This window comes from Solenopsis invicta, chromosome 16 (assembly GCF_016802725.1).
Source record: "Solenopsis invicta isolate M01_SB chromosome 16, UNIL_Sinv_3.0, whole genome shotgun sequence".
NCBI classification, from domain to species: Eukaryota; Metazoa; Arthropoda; class Insecta; order Hymenoptera; family Formicidae; genus Solenopsis; species Solenopsis invicta.
The window spans coordinates 4480359-4501745 of record NC_052679.1 but is presented as its reverse complement, the minus strand read 5'-3'; the positions used below and the strand labels follow the sequence as shown (position 1 = coordinate 4501745).

At 37.3% G+C, this 21387-nt stretch overlaps 1 protein-coding gene across 7 annotated transcripts in view; it reads right to left on the bottom strand.

The window, feature by feature from the left end:
* Positions 1 to 21387, bottom strand: part of LOC105203258 (WAS/WASL-interacting protein family member 1) — a 357301-nt gene that overhangs the window by 240576 nt on the left and 95338 nt on the right. For 3 of the 7 annotated variants that reach the window (XM_039458356.1, XM_011172037.3, XM_039458360.1), the window contains exons 1-2: positions 19902 to 20625; positions 18474 to 18528 (exon numbers count right to left, since the gene is read on the bottom strand). The exons of 2 other annotated variants lie outside the window; for them this stretch is intronic. The gene's annotated coding sequence lies outside the window, so the exon portion shown is untranslated. Of the gene's footprint in view, positions 1 to 18473; positions 18529 to 19901; positions 20626 to 21387 lie in introns of those variants that run through there. 2 more of the 7 variants (XM_039458358.1, XM_026133004.2) reach the window with 1 other exon arrangement.

Genomic DNA, 21387 nt, shown 5'->3' with positions numbered 1-21387 from the left:
CTGCCATATTTTAATCAAGGCTCGTGTGAGCGCGAGAATCGCGTGGATTGTGTGGGAAACCCGAGAGCGCGCACTCGTGCGCGCAATGTCATGACATATAATGCGGTTTGAAATTCATTTTCTTCCTTTATTCTGAGTTTGGTTACGCACACCGGCGAGCATAACAACGCGAGTTAATATGTATTATTAACAGCACTAAATGCTTGTGATATATATCATTGTTCGAAACGACAACGTGATGACAAAAGCCTGACACGATTGAAATTAACTGCAGCGACTGTTATTGCAGTGTAATGATATTAGCACATACAGATTTAATGCTGAAAAGCTTGCCCGAGGTAGATGAATCATTTTTCAAAACTTAGCTGTTGCTTTTCTTAACCGTGTATTTAATTTATCTTTTAATATTAAAATCATCTTTTATGATCGATGTAAAATAAGAAAATACATTTGCAAAAATTGCTTATTAATTTGAAGAAATTTGAAATATTGTAGCGTTGTAAAGGATAATAAATATTTGTACACTAAAAAAAAATGCTGTAAATGAATTAAAACGTAGTTTGATTCAATTAAACATCGAATCACAGACTGTTACTAATATATGTAGTTGATTCAATTAAATTTTAATTGTTATCTTGACTTTTTATCTTTTTGTTTTATTAATACTGTTATTGAATTAACAAAATATTTCCAATTAGACTGTTGATTCAACAGCATATTTTTCTCTGTGTATCATATGTGCAAAAGAAGTAAAAGAATTAATGTTTTCTACAAAAACCTTTTCGTTTTTAATCTGGTGCATTCGTTTCCTTCGAACGTGGCGTCGGGTCTAATTTTAATCGCATACGAGTCCGTCGATCTAAAGTCAGAGACTATCGTGACGGGAATCTTTTATGGTATCGCCCCGCAACCGGAATCTCGGCTCATTGACACTGCCTCTTCCTCCACCACCGAGCGACTGGCTGCGCGCCAGTGGTCCCCGAAGACCGGTACCGGTAAGCGAGTAACTATCGATTATATCGGCGAACCGAAATCTCAACCTGCACACCTACCTGGGAACTACCAACCTACCTCGTTTCGCCCCGAGCCACCCACGTGGGTGGCAAGCGCATGCAAGGGAAGTCTCGAGCAAACTGCACCGTAAGCGGGAAGACCGGTCAACGCGGCCGCCTTCCGCTACTGAATTATCGATATAATATAAGTTTCACCGGATACGAAGTCGAGTTTCCGTTCACCACGCTACTACCCCGAGGCGAGGCGCCGAGGCATTCGAGAGCCATCGATCGCCCTGCGACCGAGCATCGAATGGAGTCGCCCGCCGATCCCGCCGGCGGCGACAGGCCTGACAGGTAATACGCGCGGCGAAACTTATCACCGACTCGGAATTCTAGAGCGACCTCGACGTATCACGACGAGTCTCTATTAGGCCACCCCGAGACGAGTCGCGGTGTCACCGGCTGCCAATTGTATTCACGTGACACGGCTGGAGCATCGCATCGATATGCATTAGGATATTTAATATTTAATGAAAGAGAGAAATAAAAAAAAAGTGATTAATGGAGTTAAACCAATCTCTCAACGAATCAATATTGATATATTAGAATAGATGCGTATTTTTATTTCGACATATTTTATTTTATCAATTGGATTCACTCTTCCTTATAAGATATTTCTGGCGAATCAATAAACTGTTAGCGATCAGTTTTCGTGACGCGAGTTCTACGGAAGTGATGGTGACAAGGTAAACGTTCTGTTCTGGTGAAACGGAATAATTTATGCAGCAATTGTTGCTCGAACGCTCGTGAAACGCGCAGGTGCGCGAGGCAGTATTGAGATGGTAAAGTGGGATTGTTCCTTCTTAGGCATTATGAAAATTATACCTGCCTATTCGAATGGAGATGGCGAGATGCACTTTTACGCACGTCCGCTTCATATGTATCGGGCCATCCGAGCGTATCTGTTTGTGGAACGTGCCCGCGGCGGCCGGCTCGGTGACTGCACGTGATGAATTAAATATCCAGCCGCTTATAAAGCTATTATTAGTGAATCTTCCTTCCAGTGCGACGATTCATTTGCACGTGTCGATAACTTTGCGCAGAGATGCCGAACAAGCTTTCGACGCGAAAGTTTACCAAGTGTTCGATAGAGTGTGACACAATTGATAAAATATTCTCCAATGTACATACGAAGCTAACTTTACTTCAGCAAAAAGTTATCAAAAGTACGATATTATATCATCTAAAATATTTGTAATTTTTATTAGATTTTAAAGCTGCAGCCTTACATAAAGCTCCTAATAACTTTGGGGAAACAAATTTATAAGAGATAATGATCTGTTCTATTTCCAGAGAAAAACTCGACTACAAATATTTCTTACAAAATGCAATCTTACTGTTGGTTACGAGCTTCGCCAAATATTGTGGAAATAGAAAAGATAACAACATCAAGATGTATAAAACCAAATTCAGTACTTATCAAATTAAACATCTGCAGATTGCGTCGGAGGAGAAATGGTTGCTGGGTAAACTCGTTAACAGAGAATTAGCGGAGCGTAATAATTATCTTAAATACCAAGGAATACGCGATGTCACAGTGTTATTGCTGATCTCAATATCTCGAGAAGAGATGACATAAACCCTCACATAAGAAATACCATCGTAATGATGCCATTAAAGTCTTGTACATGAAATAAGTACATTTCCCTTACATAAAGTACTATAGCTAAATATTTAATTTAAGTTCTTCTTCGAGATGAGAAGCTTTCATTCTTAGAATAGAATATTTGATCGAAGAGACCAAGATAAAAAGTGTACAGCATCAACGAGTGAATAAATAGAAATAAGAATAGATCGAAACATTAAGTAAAATACAACAAAAATAAGTCAATGAAAAGTAGCGACTTCATTGATGCAGATATACAAAGTACGAAACAAATTTTTTATAACAAAAAATTGTTCATACAATAAAGGTATAATTTACCGATAATTTCATTCTTTCTTCAATTTCCATAAATTTCTACATGTTGGCATGTTTCTAGTTATTTTTATGTTAATTATCGATTCCGATATTGTTCTCGATATTGCGCGGACAAACATAATCGTTTCCTCTATTGCTTATAAATTTGAGATTCTCCCAGAATTATCTGGCCTGTAAATCCAATTTTCGCGTTCTGTCTTGTTTTGCTGGACGACCTCGAGCGGCTCTTCGATCGTCAGAACGGAAGGAAACGATAATCGAATCAATCGCCAGCGTCGTTCGCTCAAGCGCTACAGCTAATAATAATTTCGATTATCGATAATTGCACACCGCGCTTTAATACGTACGCCCTTTTGATAGCATGTCACAAAGATATTCCTTTAAACGTTTTAACTCTTTCCCTTCCTTTGAACGACTCGTTTCTGACTTTCTTGGCTTAACATAAAATATAAATCAGTATATGTTTCTATGCAAAATATTTTTTTAAAAAAGCTAAATAACGAATACCCAAAAATAAAAATACACTAAACAAATATAGATCTACCTTTTCTTAAATTCTTAATTAAAGAGTTCAAATAAAATATTAATAATTTCTTGTTTGAAATTGTAGGTTTCATAACTTCCATACAAATTTTGCGAAATTCAATTATTAACACTGATAAATTTAAAGGCAAAGTTTGAAAAACTTTGTTTTAAATGTTAACTTAAAGCACGTAAATTTAGAAACAACGCTCGTACATTGTTAATCCATTCGCGTTGGCTAACCGGATTACGGCTAGCGAATGAATTAACCTCAGGGTATACATAGGATCCAAAGCGTATCCTGCGAAATTGCTGATTCTACACCGCTAAATATGAACATTTAATAAGTTATTAATATAATTACAATAAATAATGGCTAATGTGATATCTGTATCAATAATGATAATCCTAAATATTTAGATGTTTAAATTGCAGTATTAAATGAGCAATTAAGTTTCTTTTATTTTCTACTTGATATACAATATTACTACTTGATTTAGATTATCTAAAAATTATAGTTTGTTAGTAATAAATTAAAGCATATTAAATTTTATATAATATTAATATTAAAAATGCAACATTACCTATATAAATAATTAAAAATTCAACTGGTATAAAAAATATTCTACTAGTAAAGTTTTACATTTATTATTGTAATCTTTATACCTATTATAAAATAAATAAAAGCGACACCTACTAAAAAATAAATAAAAGCGATCAACATTTAATTTCAAAAATAAATTTCAAATAAAATTTACTTTTTGCAATTCATGATTTAATTTTTGTATTGAATAATTTTATTAATAAGCTTATTAAATGAAGTATTAATTTTACATTTTTTGCCTAATATATTTTTAAATGTTAGAATTAAATTGTAATAATATTAAACGTGCATTAAAAAGTGCGCACATCTGGGAAAATTATAACATTTAAAATTTAATTACTTGTGCATTTATATTAATTAATTCTATATGAAGCGTACGTTGTATAAAATTGCGTATCTTTGTTCTTGGCACTTTTTCGATACACGTCAGCCAAGGCTTTGACTTGTTTCTCCTGCTTGATTTCTTGGTTCCTTTTTGCGGCATTGTCTTCCATCATCCTCCCCCGCTTTATCTTTTGTTACCAGTTCCTCCGCTTTCAACGTTACCGCGGGCTGTATCGGGTTTCCGTCCGCCTGACGATTTGTCTTCGGAATTCTCTGTTTCTTAAAGCATAAGCTACTTTTACTTCCTCTCCTTTTTTTCTTTTGCTACGAAGCAAAGTTCTACGCGAAGTGGAAAACCTTAAAACGTCGTCCATTTCGTCGACGGTGTTTCGCTGTATCGACTATATCGATTTCAAAGATATGCTTTTCTCTAAAAAGCTTCTTAATACGCAACATTGTTTACTCGTAATATTGATAAATAACATATTTTAATCTATATGTACATACAATAAATTCTTCTTTAATAAACATTTTATTGTAATTGAGAGTTTGTGTTACAAACAAAATGATACACTTTTCTCTAGAATTATTTTAACAATTAATATTTATATTCAAATGTGATACTATCTATATTTAGCAGATATATAATAAAAAAACACAGTAATTGTAAAAGTGCTTTTTAATAAAAATATAGAAGAGAATAAACATTTTCTCTCTAAAAGAAATAAAAAATAAATAGGTAAATTGTAAATGTTAAAAAATATATATGTATTTAGAAAATTATTATTAAAATTATTATTGAAATTTTCAATTAATATTTTCTTGCGTTTTGCACAAAATATCTGCAGAGTGCAAATAAAATTCTTAAATTACACAGTTATTATTTTAATATTTATAATAAAAATTAAAAATTTTTTTAATTTTTTGTGTATATTATATGCTTCTAAACTTTGCTCGTATCATTTTTTTATCATTTTTTCGACCATTCACGAGGTTGCACAAATATAAATAACCACTAGCAGAACGCTTAAAAATAAAAATTAAACTTTTAAAATATGGCGTGGATATTCTCTCTCATTAATACATTTGACAAAACCTCCAACCTTTACTTTCAAATAAACTTTAAAAATTAAATAACGTGGTATAATCTCTGGTTTCCCAAAAATTTATATTCAGATAAATATGCATCAACATGTACATATAATAATAATAATACTTGTTCACGATTGTAATACTGCTATTTTAAACTCTTTCTTTTTAGAGGAAAAATTTTATTGAGAGAAATAAATAATCTTCATATTCATTTTATAAACTCTGTGAACTGTAAATGGTTCTCAATTTATCTACGACCCTATTGTTCTTGACATGTATGGAGCCTTTCTCAACGAAACGCAATTTCTTATGAACGTACAATCTTTTTATGTCAAATTTTTATATGCACTGTTATGCATCGCGACGTTTTTCACTATTTACATGGCTCATACGGTCAATCGCCCCTTCTGATCATATATATACGACAGAAATGCAATGCACGGGGCATACATCAACGGCGTATCTCTACAAGCATCTGCGACCGAGAAATAAAATTTCCCGGGAGCGCATCCGGCGTGTTTGCGCACAGCTAAGCGCACATTCACGCGCGCCCGATCGCGCTCGGATTGTGCGCAGAAACGCGCTTCCTGCATCCGGCGATCGCATTGAATCGACCGATAAATTATGCGAATTCGCTTAAAGGTGGATTCACACAATTCATGTGACTCTATACACATGTGGATATATTCTAGCAACTTTAAAGTTGCTTCTCTCTAATAATTATGCACCATATAAATTACTTAAAAATTTTTTAGAAATTTTTCTATATCTGCAATCGTCTAAAAAAATCTCAATAAAGAGCTCAGATCTTTTCTGAGAAAAAAGATATCGAAAGAATTAATACAGCACACTTGCAATTTAAGCGTATACGGCACAGCAGGTGCTCAAACGATACACAGTATATGCAAGAGGTAACTTTTACGGATCGTCATACAACGCATCAGTTATTATTTGAGGTCGATGATATCAGCGCACGTCTCACCGATTCTCGCAGCACTCGATTCTCGTATAATATTGAAATACGATATCGCGACATTATTGAATTGCAAGCGAGTGGCCTGCAAATGTGCTTGATTAGGGATAATTAATTGGGTGCGAGAAAGACAGATAGCTGATCAGATAAACAAATTCGCTAGTGTCGCCGTATACAATCATGCTCATAAGTTCTATGAAACTTCATGAAGCTACACTTTGTAATGATGTGATATCTAAACATTTGGCGTTTCGTGTATCACGACAACAGATTAAGTATCATAGAAACATAAATGTCAAACATTCATAATTCAGCTGATATTTCAGCTGATAATTTCTAAATCGTGAAAAGAAAACACAATATGTACAAGACTTTTCAAATTCTAAAAAATGAAAGAGAGGAGAGAAAACGATGTTTTGTCGAAAATAGAAACAATAAAATTTTTATTGTAAAAAATTGTTGGAGAAGATCAGCCTTGAATAAATCCTACGCTCACAAGAGTAACGCACAATTAAGATGATAATCAAGTTAGAAATACACGAACTTTTAGCAAACTATGTATTATTCGATAGTTGATGAATCGTACTGTAGGCGGATCAGCGCAGATGTATAGTTCGCGGAATGGATGGATGGTTATCGGTGGCTAAACGAATAAATAATCAGTTAATTTATAGCGTTAATCGCGTCTATCACGTTTCTCATTCATGTACTTCCCCGCGAGTATTCAAAAATTGAATTACTATTAAACAGAGATGCGAAAGTAAAAGAGTAAACTCTTTCTTTCTCTTTGCGCGTACAATGCGCGTAAACTGTGTGTAAAATAATATTGAGTACGCGTGAAAGAAAAAAAAGATGAGAGAAAAGATTTCAAAACGTACTCGACAGTTTATTAACTACTCTCGTGCTTTTCCATTTCCAGTCTTTGATCCTTTGATCACGCGTTGTTATTTGCAGTTGCACTTCCGGGCGACGATAGAGCGAAAAATTCGGTAACCGGGCAAACGCATTACCGTAGCGGTGTGCAGCCGATAAACGATCTGCAATTGCGCATATGCAATCGAAGACTCGGAATTTCCTATACCGCAATATGCGATAAGCATAAGAGATACGCATATGCGAACAATCTGTGACTGTTCCTGCGGGAAATTGAGCACGAGACGACGTCATCTATCGATCCGTATATTTTCGGACTTCGCTTTACGGAAATGCGATTTTTCGCTATTTCCTCCTATTGCGTCATCACTATCGAAATTTCTAGCCGTCTCATGATTCTTTCATGAAAGAACGTATAATTTAAGATACTATGTTTCTCCGTTTCTTAAAATTCTTCGAAAAATACGTTTAACAAAAATAAAAATAACAAGCGCAAAGTATATCTGTGACGTTACGTATCAATAAAAGAGAATGGCATTATTAATGAAACTCATAAGATCCGCTTGTATCTTATGCCATCGGATCAAGCGTTTATTATTAAAATGCGAACATATGTGCAATTTGTTCCACAAATCGTGTTACCTTCTGCGAACTCTATACTAGAACTCCATCGATTCGTGCATCGCGTTTTATACAAGCACGATTTCTCGCAGCACCTCTCGCGTTCTTCGCTCCTCCCTTTTCGCCTCGTCCTCAAAGTTCCAGCTTCCGCGACTCGTCCTCGTCGTCGCCGAGAAATGCATAATTTAAATGTCCCGCGTCCCAGTTTCCCGCCTTTTCAAGAGAATTGCTGATTGCTATGCCGAGGATATCTGCCCGGTGAATCGCGGAGGAGGGCCCTTAGCATTCATACTTTCCCAGCTTTCACGGCTCATTCCTCATGACGCGACGCGTGAGGCAACGCCGCGGCCGCTAGTTGAAAAAGTTTTCCACGGATACGCGGACGCGATATGCTGCGGCTGCCGCTACTGCATCTAGTACTGCCCGATAGTAATGCGCGGCTGAGGGCGATAAATCGAATTCCCCTGGAAACGGGAGCAGTTTTCCAACGTAATATACGGGCGGCTCGAATTTCGCGGCGCTTTGATTTACGCGAATTTCGATCCGGCGCGAGCGTTGCTCGAAACGCTCGAAACAACATCCATTTCGCGGCAAAGCATCGCGACCGCCTGTGTATTTCGTGTTGCGACATATCAACGGCGCGAGTTTGAGAGTGCGATGCGAAATGTTTGCGATAAATCGAAAAGTATAGAAGAATAGCACAGATGCAGATTGTACGAAGAGTGTGACATTATTATTATATAAATTATTCATTCTTCTTTTCGCTCTCTTTCTCTCCCTAATGTCATAGTGTTAAGTAAATCATTTTTTTTAAATTCAAAATTCCTTTTAAGGTTGCTTCGACTACTGCATAATCCAAGAATAATCTTACTTAACTTGAGACATTTAAATTTTACAAAATTGCATACAGTCTTTAATTGGAATATAAATATAATTTTAGTTTAAAGAAACATAAATAATCCTAATTTGTCCATGTTAAAAAATAACGTCATAATTAGAGGAAGTTTAGTATAATTGGAGACGTTTTGCATACGTGTATTAGAGACGCTGGTCTTTCATTGACTAACAATGTAGTTTGTGAAACGATAGAATTCTGCTGTTTGGACAACGTAGGATTTAAATGGGATTAAAAGTTAACTTCGACAAAATGCGCGACCCCAGGGCATCGTGTGATTTAATTAACCAACGATGATCATAATCGAGTCATGGATCACCGTGTTTAAAGTTTAATCGACTCTCATTGAACTCCTGCCTGACAAGGGGATTATTATGTAACGGTATCGGCGAGCGCGTTTAATTGGCAGTCGATCGACTCGCGTTTCCGTTCGTTCGACGCTGAACAACTTTCGATAACATGGAAACTTTCTCCAATAACTTTCCTTGAAAGATTGGCTTTTGGAAATCTCAGATTACCTCCGTTTATCTTGCGCAAATTTGATGAGTAACTTCTGCGTGTAAAAGGAATTCTTTCCTTTCATAATTGTGGTGCAAAAGGTTAGAAATGATATTAGCATATCTTTTATTATATTCAGCATCTACACTGAAAAAAAAAAAATCTGTTTATTATGTTCAAGTAAATATATTTATTTTAACAACATTTCCTTGATTTAAAAAATATTTCCCTCGATTAAAAATAAATTATTTTATATTAGCTAATATTTATATAAATCAAAGAAATATTTACTTGAAAATAAACTTATTTTTTAGCGTAGTAATATTAATCTAGTTCATTCATATTAAACTTCTGCAAAAATAACGATTACTTTTTCAAAATTTCGTATTATTAGTTCTCTTTGTATTTCTCGTAGATTTTACAGAGAGCATTGAGATATAAGGAAAATCAAAAAATTCTTCCGAGATTTTCCAAATCTTGTAAAATCTTTTTTTTAAATAATTATTTATGCGTAAATCACCATTCGTTCTAGAAAAACAAGCCATCAGTTTACAGACTCGATCAGTTCGACATGATATTCAGTCGGCTGCATCTACATCAAATTTTCGGATTAGTATCGGCTTATCAGAGGTGATTCCCGTTTAAATGAATATCACGGCGTCCAAAATCATCGTGATCGTAGAAACACGGTGAATGAGCGCGACGCACTAATCGATCGTTTTAATTGGAGAAATGTACGAAAAGTGAGCGACGGACGGACGCGCGCGCTTGACGCTTGTTCTCCGTGTTTTTCCGATAGCAATATAAAACGCTGAATGTTTTATCTCGGACACAAGCGCGACATCCGTACCCTACCGTCCGCTGACTCTCGTCCCACGTATCCGTCAAAGTTGAATTTAATGAAAATCATTATTCACCGTATAAATCGTTCCACTCGTACAAACGGATCGCGTCGCGTAACAATGAACGCGCAAAGATATTGAAATCGTAAAATATTTTCCCGTTTAAAATCAAAGACTTTTGTGCCTCAATTTACTTATAATTCATTTAATTTACATTTTACAATATAAAGAAGAGAGATCGGCCGCCATATACTTTGCCGATAAACGAAATAAAAATTGAGAACGTCGAACGATATGATTATCGACCCGTGACACCTGCACACTTACCCCGCCGCTCCCATTCGGGGAAGCTACCCCGGATTCATCCTGAAAATACGGTCGACCATAAAGTCAGTTAGGTAAGCCGCGACCTTAACAATGGGAAGCCACGCGCCATATGCGGCCCCACATGCCGTCGTTGCGATGCGCCGTCGATGTGCTCCGGGGTCGGGTGCCACCCCTCGATGGCGGCTGTTTTTTTCCCGCCTTTCTCTTTTTCTTTTTTTCTTCGATCTATTATCGACTGCGGAGGGCGCACATAATGAAGACCACGGCACTTGGGTCGTCGCACGTACCCCGACACGTGATTCATATGACTTATCGCCGGCGATTATCGATTGCGTGCTCCGAAACTGAACTGTCGACTTTTTGGCATACGCATACGTTCCGCATGGTGTACGAATGCACCGGGATATCGTGATTTTATGCTCGTCATTAACCCTTTTCTTCCGCGATCAAGCGAATCGAGCAACGACACCCTCCGTAATGATATAATTAAAATCTCATCAGTATAACGGTTAGTTAACTATTTCATTAAATGTTAAATAATATCTTTTAGAGATTGCATATTAAAAGATAATATGTTTTTAATGTCTCTGTGTATTTATCTAACAAAATTAGAAAAGCAAAGTTCTTGTATCTTTAGTAATATTCTCTTGCATTATTTTGTATATTACTTTTCCAAATAATATTATTTCTGTTGCATAAAATTGTAATGGGTCTCGAATTTTTGCATAATTACTATTTTTAATATTTATGATAATGTAAATCTGAGATAAAATATATGACGTGCAGTTTTTTTCGGATTTTTACGCGTCTCACACATTTCAATAACGATCGAGAACTCCCGGATCAAAAATGTAAAGTGAGGTTTTTGAAGCATCTGCCGGTGCACAGAGATGTTCAGCTCGAAATTGCGCTGCGGAAATCGACATTAAATCGGTCGATGTATTCATGACACATACGACGACGGGGCCAGATAGAGAGCGGCAAAATCCCGCGGTCGCGGCGCTGTTGTGTCGCACCCGGTATACACACGGGCCGGTATCTCTCGTCGCATGATAAATCTCCCGTCGCGGTTCGAGCCTCCATCGTATCGCCACGGCTATTTTAATATTTTAAAGTTCCACCCTAAACGCGCAGTATATCAAAACTTGCGCCATAAATTACGCGTTGCTACCCCACCGACCCGTCTCGCTAACCCTCCTGACATTCTGTGCATCCCCTTCGGTGCAGAGATAGCCCGATGTCCCAAAGTGCGACGAACGCGTTTCGCACTTGCCCTTTCGTTCGACGACACCGAGAAAATTAACGATCGATGTCTGATCACCGCCGAGCTGCTGCTTCTGGCAATGGAATGTTGCGACATTTAGACCACTGAGCTATCGTTAATGTAATAATAAATCATGATATCCAGAGAAAATTCTGTGTGATTAACTAACACACTCTTTGAATAAAAACGGATGTGTTAATTACATTACACTCTTGAAACAAAAATAAATTTATTTCAGACAATAAAAATTCAAGTTTTAGCATCTATAAGTATATATCGAGTTTATTATATACAGTGTTTTGTACTAATAAATTTATTTCGCAAAATGGAAAAGAAGAAACGGAGCATATCCTAGGTATACTAATCCGTCAACAATTGGATAAAAGGGTCAGCGACCGTTCGAGCTAGATGTTAATTAATGACACAGGCATTAATTGAGATCGCAATGAGAAGAGCCAATGATGATCGAGTCCAATCGGAATACACGGTAAACGCTCGTGAAACTAGGTTTACAGAATGGGGAATGCCATGTTAATTGTCACAATAACCTTGACGAGTTAATGATCGTGTGCATCAAGAAGTGCATCTGTGACCGGCACGGCGGTATCTTTGTCGAGTTTCTCGAGACGGTCGCACGAATCTCTCATGCTCATCTTTTTTTCGTCACCAATATATTCTCAGTGCCAGATGGAGAATGTTCGAGTAGATAAAAAAATATTATCGTCATACCATAAAATAATATCAGAGAAGAAACAAAACTGTGTTTTTGATTTTATTCTCTGAGAGTATATTCGGTATATTCGGACATGCATATAATAATCATTCTGACATAAAAAATAATACTGGCAACTGATAACAAGCTAATGATATTATTTAGGTAAAAAGATGTAAATAACATTTTTAATCACATTAAGTTATTAATTTTTGGAAAATAATACTTTTGAAAGTGGAAGAGTATTCCGTTCCTCCTCTAAAGATTTTCATCTGTGCCAGGAACTATCAAAAGACATATAAAATTATTTGCGTAATAATATATAAGATAGTTTTTGCAATCGATAAAGTTTGCATTCATTTTATGTCATCCGCAAAGGACTAATAAAAACAAGAACGAGAGCTTCCTAAGACGGAGGAACGTGAGAGATAAAACAATGCCGAAGTTTCGGTAGTCTGTCCGTCATCTTCGCCGAAACTCCGATGTAACCGGAGCTCTTCGGAGCCTCGCAGCAAGATGAGGATCGCTTTCTGCTTTTATCGGGAATTTAATGCTGCGCTTGTTCTCGGACTCGGGCATGAGTTTAGGATCGATCGATCGATTCGTCAGGTCACTCAGATAAGCAAACACTCGCAACTCGTTCGGCGTGATCCTTCGTGAAAAGACGGGAAGATGCGGATAACGAAGTTCGGTCGTAATGAAGGTTTTACGAGGCACCTGATAAATCTCGTCGCGAGCCTCGACGCGACCTTATAGATATTACTCCGCGAAGTTTGTGGAAATCGTGACGATAAAGCGATCTTCGGTCTTTCATCATGGCGCTACAAGAAGCGCCGAGAAGACTTTTCGCTTAATACGCCGTGGGAAGTTGTGAGTTTTACGAATCAAGCGCGAGGGTCGATCAGCTAGCAATAAAAAGTTATACGATTATGAAAATCTATGTTGCTGCTGAGTGATTTCAAAAGAAATTTTTAAGTTTCTCTTTTATAGAAAAATGTATCAAAAATGCAAACTATAATATTGTATGAACAAATTGTATTAGATTATTGTAATACACAGGATGTGTCTCTTGTAACTCGATTATTTTAGAATATTTTTTAGATTTTAGAATATTTTTGTTGCTTTTAACAACACAATAAAAACAAAAAAAAAAAAAAAATACCAGAGGAAAAAGTTTGTTTTGAAAAGGCAATATTACAACAGGCATTCTTTATGTTTATTATTTTATGAGATTTTAAAATCAACTTTGTTTTAACGGGGCTAGTATATTTTAATGTAGTAATGTATTGTAGTTTACAAAAAATAAATCCAACTATGTAGAATACATTAATCTTAAGATGGCTTTAAATATTAAAAAAAGCACAAGTAAAGGTTTTTTTATGTTTAAAGTCCTTTTAAGATCAACACATCCTACATGATTGAACTTCTTTTTTTCATGAACTATATTACTATGTAAATAAAAATATACCATCTTTAAATGATCGTGTTACAGAAAATACTTTGTATATAAGGTTTTATTCAGATTATATACGGAACGATTTGGCTAAAATATCTAAATATTTTGCTAGATACAAATCTGAAAATAATTTTATTGAACCATCAAAATAATTGTAACGGATGTTCAACATGATAAGCAAAGCTGCAAAAAATTTTAACATTCTAGTAATCAGTTTGAGAGTATAATATAATTATTTTTATGATCCAACAAAATTATTTGTAGATTTGTGTCCAACTAAAAATTTTAAAAACCATTTAAACCAACTAAATTTGTAAATATAATACTTTAGCAAAACCGTTCTTTCCATGTAAAATAAAAAACATTATTTTTCATATAGATTTGAGCTTGTGATATTTTGATTTCTATATAAACATATGAAACACGATTATTCTCGTATTCGCAAGCTAATATCGTCGTTCAAAATTTCCGACAAACGATTCATAGGCGATTCACAAAGATTTATTCTCCCACATCATTCTATTACAACCGATGGACTTTTGGCGTGTTCACGGGGATAGGAATCGCAAAACTCTACTATAAAACGAACAACCCTCAAAGAGAGCCCCCGATTCTCTCGTGATTCCATGTAAAACGTCGAAAGAAACGCCGCCGAGAACGGTAGTTTTACGAATATTAACGGCCGCTCCCATCTGGGAAGGATGTGCTAGTAAAAAAGCATTAAGGGGAGTTATTATCGGACTTCCCCGTATCCTCCCTCCCACCTGCCTTTTACGCTTTTCGCGAGGGATCGAAAAGAACGAAACGAGATACGAGATAGCAACTGCGAAGGGAGAACCTTCGCATCTCTTCGAAGGGCCTTCCCATGTATTTGCGCCCTGCGAATACAGGGCTGTTAAAGGGTAGGGAAAGAGGAGAGGGTTGGCGACATCCTTTTCAGCCTCCACCTAGCCTTCTAAAGGAGAGGCGTCGCTTATTTTTCATCCGGGTATGTTGTCGCTATCAATACCGTCGAGGCTGCTCTCCTACGTCTCTCCGGGTTTACCTTCTCGCAATCAACCCTTATCTCATTCCTCGTGTTGCCCTCTACCTCTCGCATCTTCCTTTCCGCGCGCGCTCCATAGTCTATTTAATTTAAATAACTTTTAAAAGTTCCCGGCGAGCGGCAGATATCAGATCTCCGTTCTTTCAGCCTCTTTCCATCTCTCTCTCTCTCTCTCTCTCTCTCTCTCTCTCTCTCTCTCTCGCACCATATTTCTCTCTTTTTACTCTTTCTTCCTTGACTGGGGTCACCCTATTTCCGAGGACACTTTACAGTCGGTCGCGAACCTCGCCCTGCCGCTCGCTCCTTCTTCTTTCATCATCCCATTCCTTGTATTTTTTTCTTTAACTTTTCTCTCCTGAATCAACTGTTCTTCCTCTTTATCCTTCCTCTTTTAGATTTTCCTCAAAGGATTACACGCAGTCAACGCCTTTATTCGTTAATTCAATTCTCAAATAATTCCAAGACTAATGATCTCGTTTCTGTCGTCTAACCCGCCCTTTTCGAAAGTACGAAGAATGACCAACAATAAATTTGTCGTTCCTTCCCGATATCGGTATCTTATATAATTGTTAGATTTATTAATGCTCGCAATTTCGAACAAAAATGAAAAAATTAAGTACGTCGACTTAAAATTACGATTGCATAAATGAAAAATCGCTCTGTATAAAAATAATTTATCCTTTGTTCTTTTACAAAAGCGCGATTTTTTGTACGTATATTTATGTATATTTATTTAGTTTTATCTACATTAAGAACATAACTAAAATATTCAACTTGATTAAATTTCTCAAGTTCAAGTATTTATATATATCTACATATATTTAAGTTTAGTATTTATATATTTAAATTAAATATCTAAATACTTTAATTAAATACTTTAAGTATTTTATGTATTTAAGTACATGAATACCTGAACTGAAGAAATCAGGTTGAAAAAATTAGTCGATTTAGCAACTTTCTTCTTAATATAGCTTCATCTAGTTTTATCGAATAAATCTGCCTGATGCGGTTCTCAGTTATTTCAGATTGGACGAAAGGATCGAGAAATACGCTGTTCAAAACGTCTCCGGCAAGTCAGTAATAAACTCCGCGAACATTTTTCTAAACATACATCTCATAATTCCGCGTGCTGCATAAGTCACGCGAACGTGACTCATGGTCGAGATTGAGGCTCCATCGAGATTAAAGATTCCGCAGATTCCGGAAATTCGTTTTTGCAAGATGCCAACAGTGATACGATCGATAACGGCTGTAGCAGCGCTATTGCGACCGCGAGAAAACGATGTATCGATCATGCTTCTCGGTCCCTGAGCAGGCTTGACGAGGCGGTTCATCGGCCAAACGACGCGGGGGTCTTCAAAGTGCACCCGAGGAAAATTGCATTCCACCAAGTTTCCTTTCTGATCCACTCGGGAATCTACCGCACGCTGAATATCCTCGAATCGTTCGCTTTTCCCGCGGATCGTCGAAATATGCTTCACGAAGTGGTCCGGAATTCCATGTTTTCGCTCGCGACGTGACTTTCCTTCCCTCCGAGAAAGTCGGTGAAAAGTCATTCATGCGACAAATATTTAATATTTATGGTAGGATTAAATGCGGTACAAAGTGAGATTTCTGAGTAAATCATAATAATACAATGAGTTTTCATCGGTACAGCAGCTAAGAGCTACATTTTTTTCATTTAATTACTTTATAAAAAATGTAAAAATTTATTAGTTTTCAATAATTGCCAGTAAACGTTACAATATCATTGAAAATGCTTCAAATATCTGATATTTTAATCACATAAAATTTCAACTCGAGTACTTGTGCTTTCACAAAATTGCGAAATCTCGAAAGTCAGAACTCCGGGAGAATCACGGCGAGAAACCCTTTATCGTATTCGCCGGAAAAGCCGAAGGTCGCCACGGTGCAGAGGACAGCCCATTTGGAAGGACGACCGCGCGTACGATCGCCTCCTAATCCTATTAAAACGTTATCTGAAATCTCGATGCGGTCCCGCGCAGCGCGTGTGCGGAGATAACCGCCTTTTTATCCGTTGCAGATAAGCCCGAGACCGAGGAGCTTTTGTCCGGCACGGTGTAAATCCGCGGCAACGAAAAAAAAAGCAGCGAGAGATCGGGATAACGCGCGCACGGATAATTGAACCTTCGGTAAATCTACTCTTTCACTTTCCCTCCCTCGTCCACTCCCGCGATAAAGTTGTCTCGTGCTTCAACTCCCTCGGCGCGGTTTAATCTCGTGGAGTACAGCTCTCTCGCTACTCGAATTTTTAATAGAATTTTATCGAACAGTTAGGCAAAAAATCGGGACAGTCGATCAAACATTCTTTTCACTACGGAAAAACGAAAATGACGTAAAAATAAAGCTTCGAGGCTTTCAGCCTTTCATTCTATATTATTTAGATGAAGCGATTAAATTGTTCCGTTGAACTGTCGCGAATATTCGTATTATAATTATTGTACCTCTTAGCTTAATCTCACACGCGCTACTTTGGTAATATTACTGTGGTATCTATAATTGATATTTGTAATTCTCCTATATCCGATTTCTCCTAAGCTTCGACGCAGTGACCGCAGAACGGACAGAATTCAGTCTCGAGATTCTAGCAGCAGACGCGGTGTTATCCGATCAACAGCAGTATGCCGCATTCTAATTGGTCAGAAATTCCCGTTGATCGTCAAGATCGGATTGCAACGGCGTGCCTAGAGCGCAATGTTAACTACCCTCCAGCGATTTTGCAGTCTATCTCTCTCCTACAAATGATCACGTTCAAATATCGGTATGAGCGGATCTTCGACGAGATTCTCTTGCCATTCACTGGGATAACGGCAAGCTGCTTCTCGAATTGAGTACGTCACCGTCGTACGTGGAATAAATGTTTAACAAATCATTTCGTTTGGGAAAAAGGACGGCGTTTAGGTAACGAAATTTTAGAAACAAATCAGTAAGTTGGCAAAAAGTAAAACAACAAAATTTTTCATGAAATTCTTATTTCTTCTTTTATTTCGAAAATGCATTTTGAATACGTGTTACATATTATTTGCACTAAACATTATTTGATATAAATTTTAATAAAGCGATGATAAAGAAAGTTCAATAAATGGTTGTGTGATGATACAAAAAACGCGATAAGAACACAATACAAAACAAATATTTCATGTAAGCTGCATATTTTAGTTTTTTTATTTAATATGCAGATAAAAAATATTAAAAGTTCTAAATTTAAAAAAATTTGCAAATATGATTTTTAAAAATTGTAGTTAAAAATGTGACAAAATGGATTTTATACTAGAAATTGAGTAAAATGTTTTAAAAGTAAAATAAATCTTATAAAAAGTAATTTGACACAGATATTTTTCACAGGTTTTACTTTTTTCCAATTTATCTAACAAAATTTTCATAGAGATACGTTACCTTAAATAAAAATAAACAATAACGTGACTCACCGATACGATGCGCAGCGACGAAGTTGTAACACGAAACGTCGAAACAATCTTTGATCTATAAAACGTAAATATAAAAAAATATTATATAAATTATAGCAGTAATTACTATAATTACTAGTTAAATATGATTATTATCGAATTGAGTTTCAAATAAATATTTTATAAAATAATTATATATAATCCTTAAAAAAAGAAATATTCTCCTAAGTACAAGTTTTCTTATAATTTCATGTATTTAATTTTTAAGCAGATAGATGTACAAATGTAATTGATCCTCCGTTTATACACGTGGATCTGAAACGTCTGACATTAAATAACAATTGCCAACATTTCCTTCAAAAGCATTAAAAAATATTTAATAAATAACTTTCATCAAAATAATTATGAAATCATCAATTACGATGTTGTTAAATATTCCATGAACGATTTTAGATTTTTTAAAATACTTTAAGGTAGAGAAAATATGTACAGAAAAATTTGTACAGGCTGTAGACACCGACAAAATATATAAGCGAAGGATTAAACTTACAATAAAATTAAGATAAAGGGCAAAAATAAATGATTGTTATTTTAACAATAGAAATGTGTAAATCAATAAGTTTTATTGCCAGCCAAAAACCTAAAAATATAAAATATTTAGAAAACTATGTCCAGGATACTATGGCCATCCTATCTACACGCAAAAAAATATTATTCTAATGCTAAGAAAATTTTATTCAATTTTAATTTTCTTTTTTTAAGTAACAATTATTTTTACAAAGAATATTTTCTTAATAGTCTCAGAGTGCACTCATCATTTATTTATTTTAAGTAATATTTATTTAAAATAAACTTTTGTGTACACACAAAAAAATACACACACTGTAATATTATTTATTTTAAATATTTCATAATATTCATAATATTTCATATAGGTATCCACACATCTATCACAAGTTTATCATAAATATCAAATCTATTTTTAATATATTCTGAATCCTAGGAAGTTTTACTTAATTGGTAATGCTACTTACCCCAGCAAATTTGCAAATAAGTACTATAAAACGTGATTTTAGAAATCAAGAGTAAACAAAAAAAAATAATTTTATAACCAGTAAGTAAATTGTACTCAAATTTTACAGATATTCAAACGTAATACTAGCATATTCTACAAAATTTTTATATTTTTTTGATAAATTCTGAGATAACCCGTACATCCTTAAAGAAAACTTTACTGAAAAAACAAAAAAAAAAATAAATTAAATAATCGCTTTTCTCAGCAAGGGAATTGATATTTTTCTGCACGTACCCACTTGACGGTAAACAAACAAAAGTCCATTCTTCACATAAACGTTCCAAGCTCGCGGCCGACGGAACGCGACATGAGAATAAATCGGATTAATCCCGCACATATTAAATAACAAATAAACAACGAATTGTAGTACTCACCCCGCGATGCTCCGTCGATGCCCGATGCCAGGGACTCCTCCTTCCCCTCCTCCTCACAAATCTCGCCGGTGCACTCACACAATGCTCACTCGCGAACGCGACGGTAATTAAACGCGCGCTAATTACCAGAAGACGATCGTGCGACACTTGAAACGGCACAGCCGACATCGATGGCGGCACTTCATTACATCGCGACGGGGGCAGGGAAGAGATTCGAGAAAACTGCAATCCGTTCGACGCAACGTACAAGCACAAACGAATCGAACATACGGCCGACGGAGTCGAAAAATTGCACGACCAACTTGGCACGGCATTCCCGGCGTCGAGGACGGCACTTTACTGCGTAGCAACGGGGAAAGAGAAGCACGAGAAACTGCAACAGCACGAGCCTGCGATCCGTTCGACGCTCACGACGTATCGTACACTAACGAATCTAATATGGCGGACGAAATCAAAAATTGCGTGGTCAACTTCACGCTACGCCACGCTGCTCGCCGCGCGCGCGGCGGCGGCGGCGGGCGATGCTACACCTGTTGCTTCTAACCGCATTTCCGTGCACTTTTCGCACTTCGAATGGCAAATGGTATGTACGTTCGCCACCTTCGTTACACGAATCGTAACGCAAGAGGAAAGGAATACGCGCGAATTGAAGTCGTGGACAGAACAGATGCCGTGGAATGTTCCAGACGACGCGACGGACGAAAACACGCTCGGCGATGCTTGGCGCTCGCAAGACGGAGCGAATCTCGCGAGATACGCACGCGTATCGTGGAATCACCGACGCGCACAAGTGCGGAGTTCGTGCCACGCGAACGTCGAACGCGAGAAGGCCCAGTCGTAATTGTACTTATTGAGTTGGAAGCGTCCGTCGCGTTGGTCGTGTCGCCGCTGCCGCCGCCGCCGGTCCACGCGAAGTTGGTCGCCGTACTGGTTGCCGCAGCGAGCGACGGCGGCGCGCGCTGCTCCGCTCGAAGCCAACTTCAGACTGACTACGCAGCGAGTGGTCGCGATCGCATCGTCGGCGTTGTGATTGTTCGTAATAGTCGCAGATTCGGCGTCCGCTGCCGCGATCGCGTTACGAGAGACAATAACGCGACGAGCCTACCGCAGAGGTGTCTCGCGCCGCTGTGTACATGTTTGTCCGAGTCGCGTCGCGCGAGTAAACACGGATGGCCTTCACGGCGCGCGGCGTGCGTCGCCGGTACCACGTACAGTCTGAGGTCTCCGTACACTGGTCGCGATCGCGTCGTGAATTATTCGTGATACCTGCGGATTCGATGTCTGTCGCCGCGAGCTCGTTACGAGGGACAATGACGCGACGAACACAACGCAGGAGCGACTCGTGCTGCTGCGTGTGGATCTCTGCTCGGACGGTCGCGCGAGTAAACAATGCGAGGCACGCAGAGTCACGAAGACGCGAGCGCCTCGGCGCGCGGCGTCGCTGTTGCAAAATACATTTTTTTAGGCAAGTGCAAAATAAATCTTA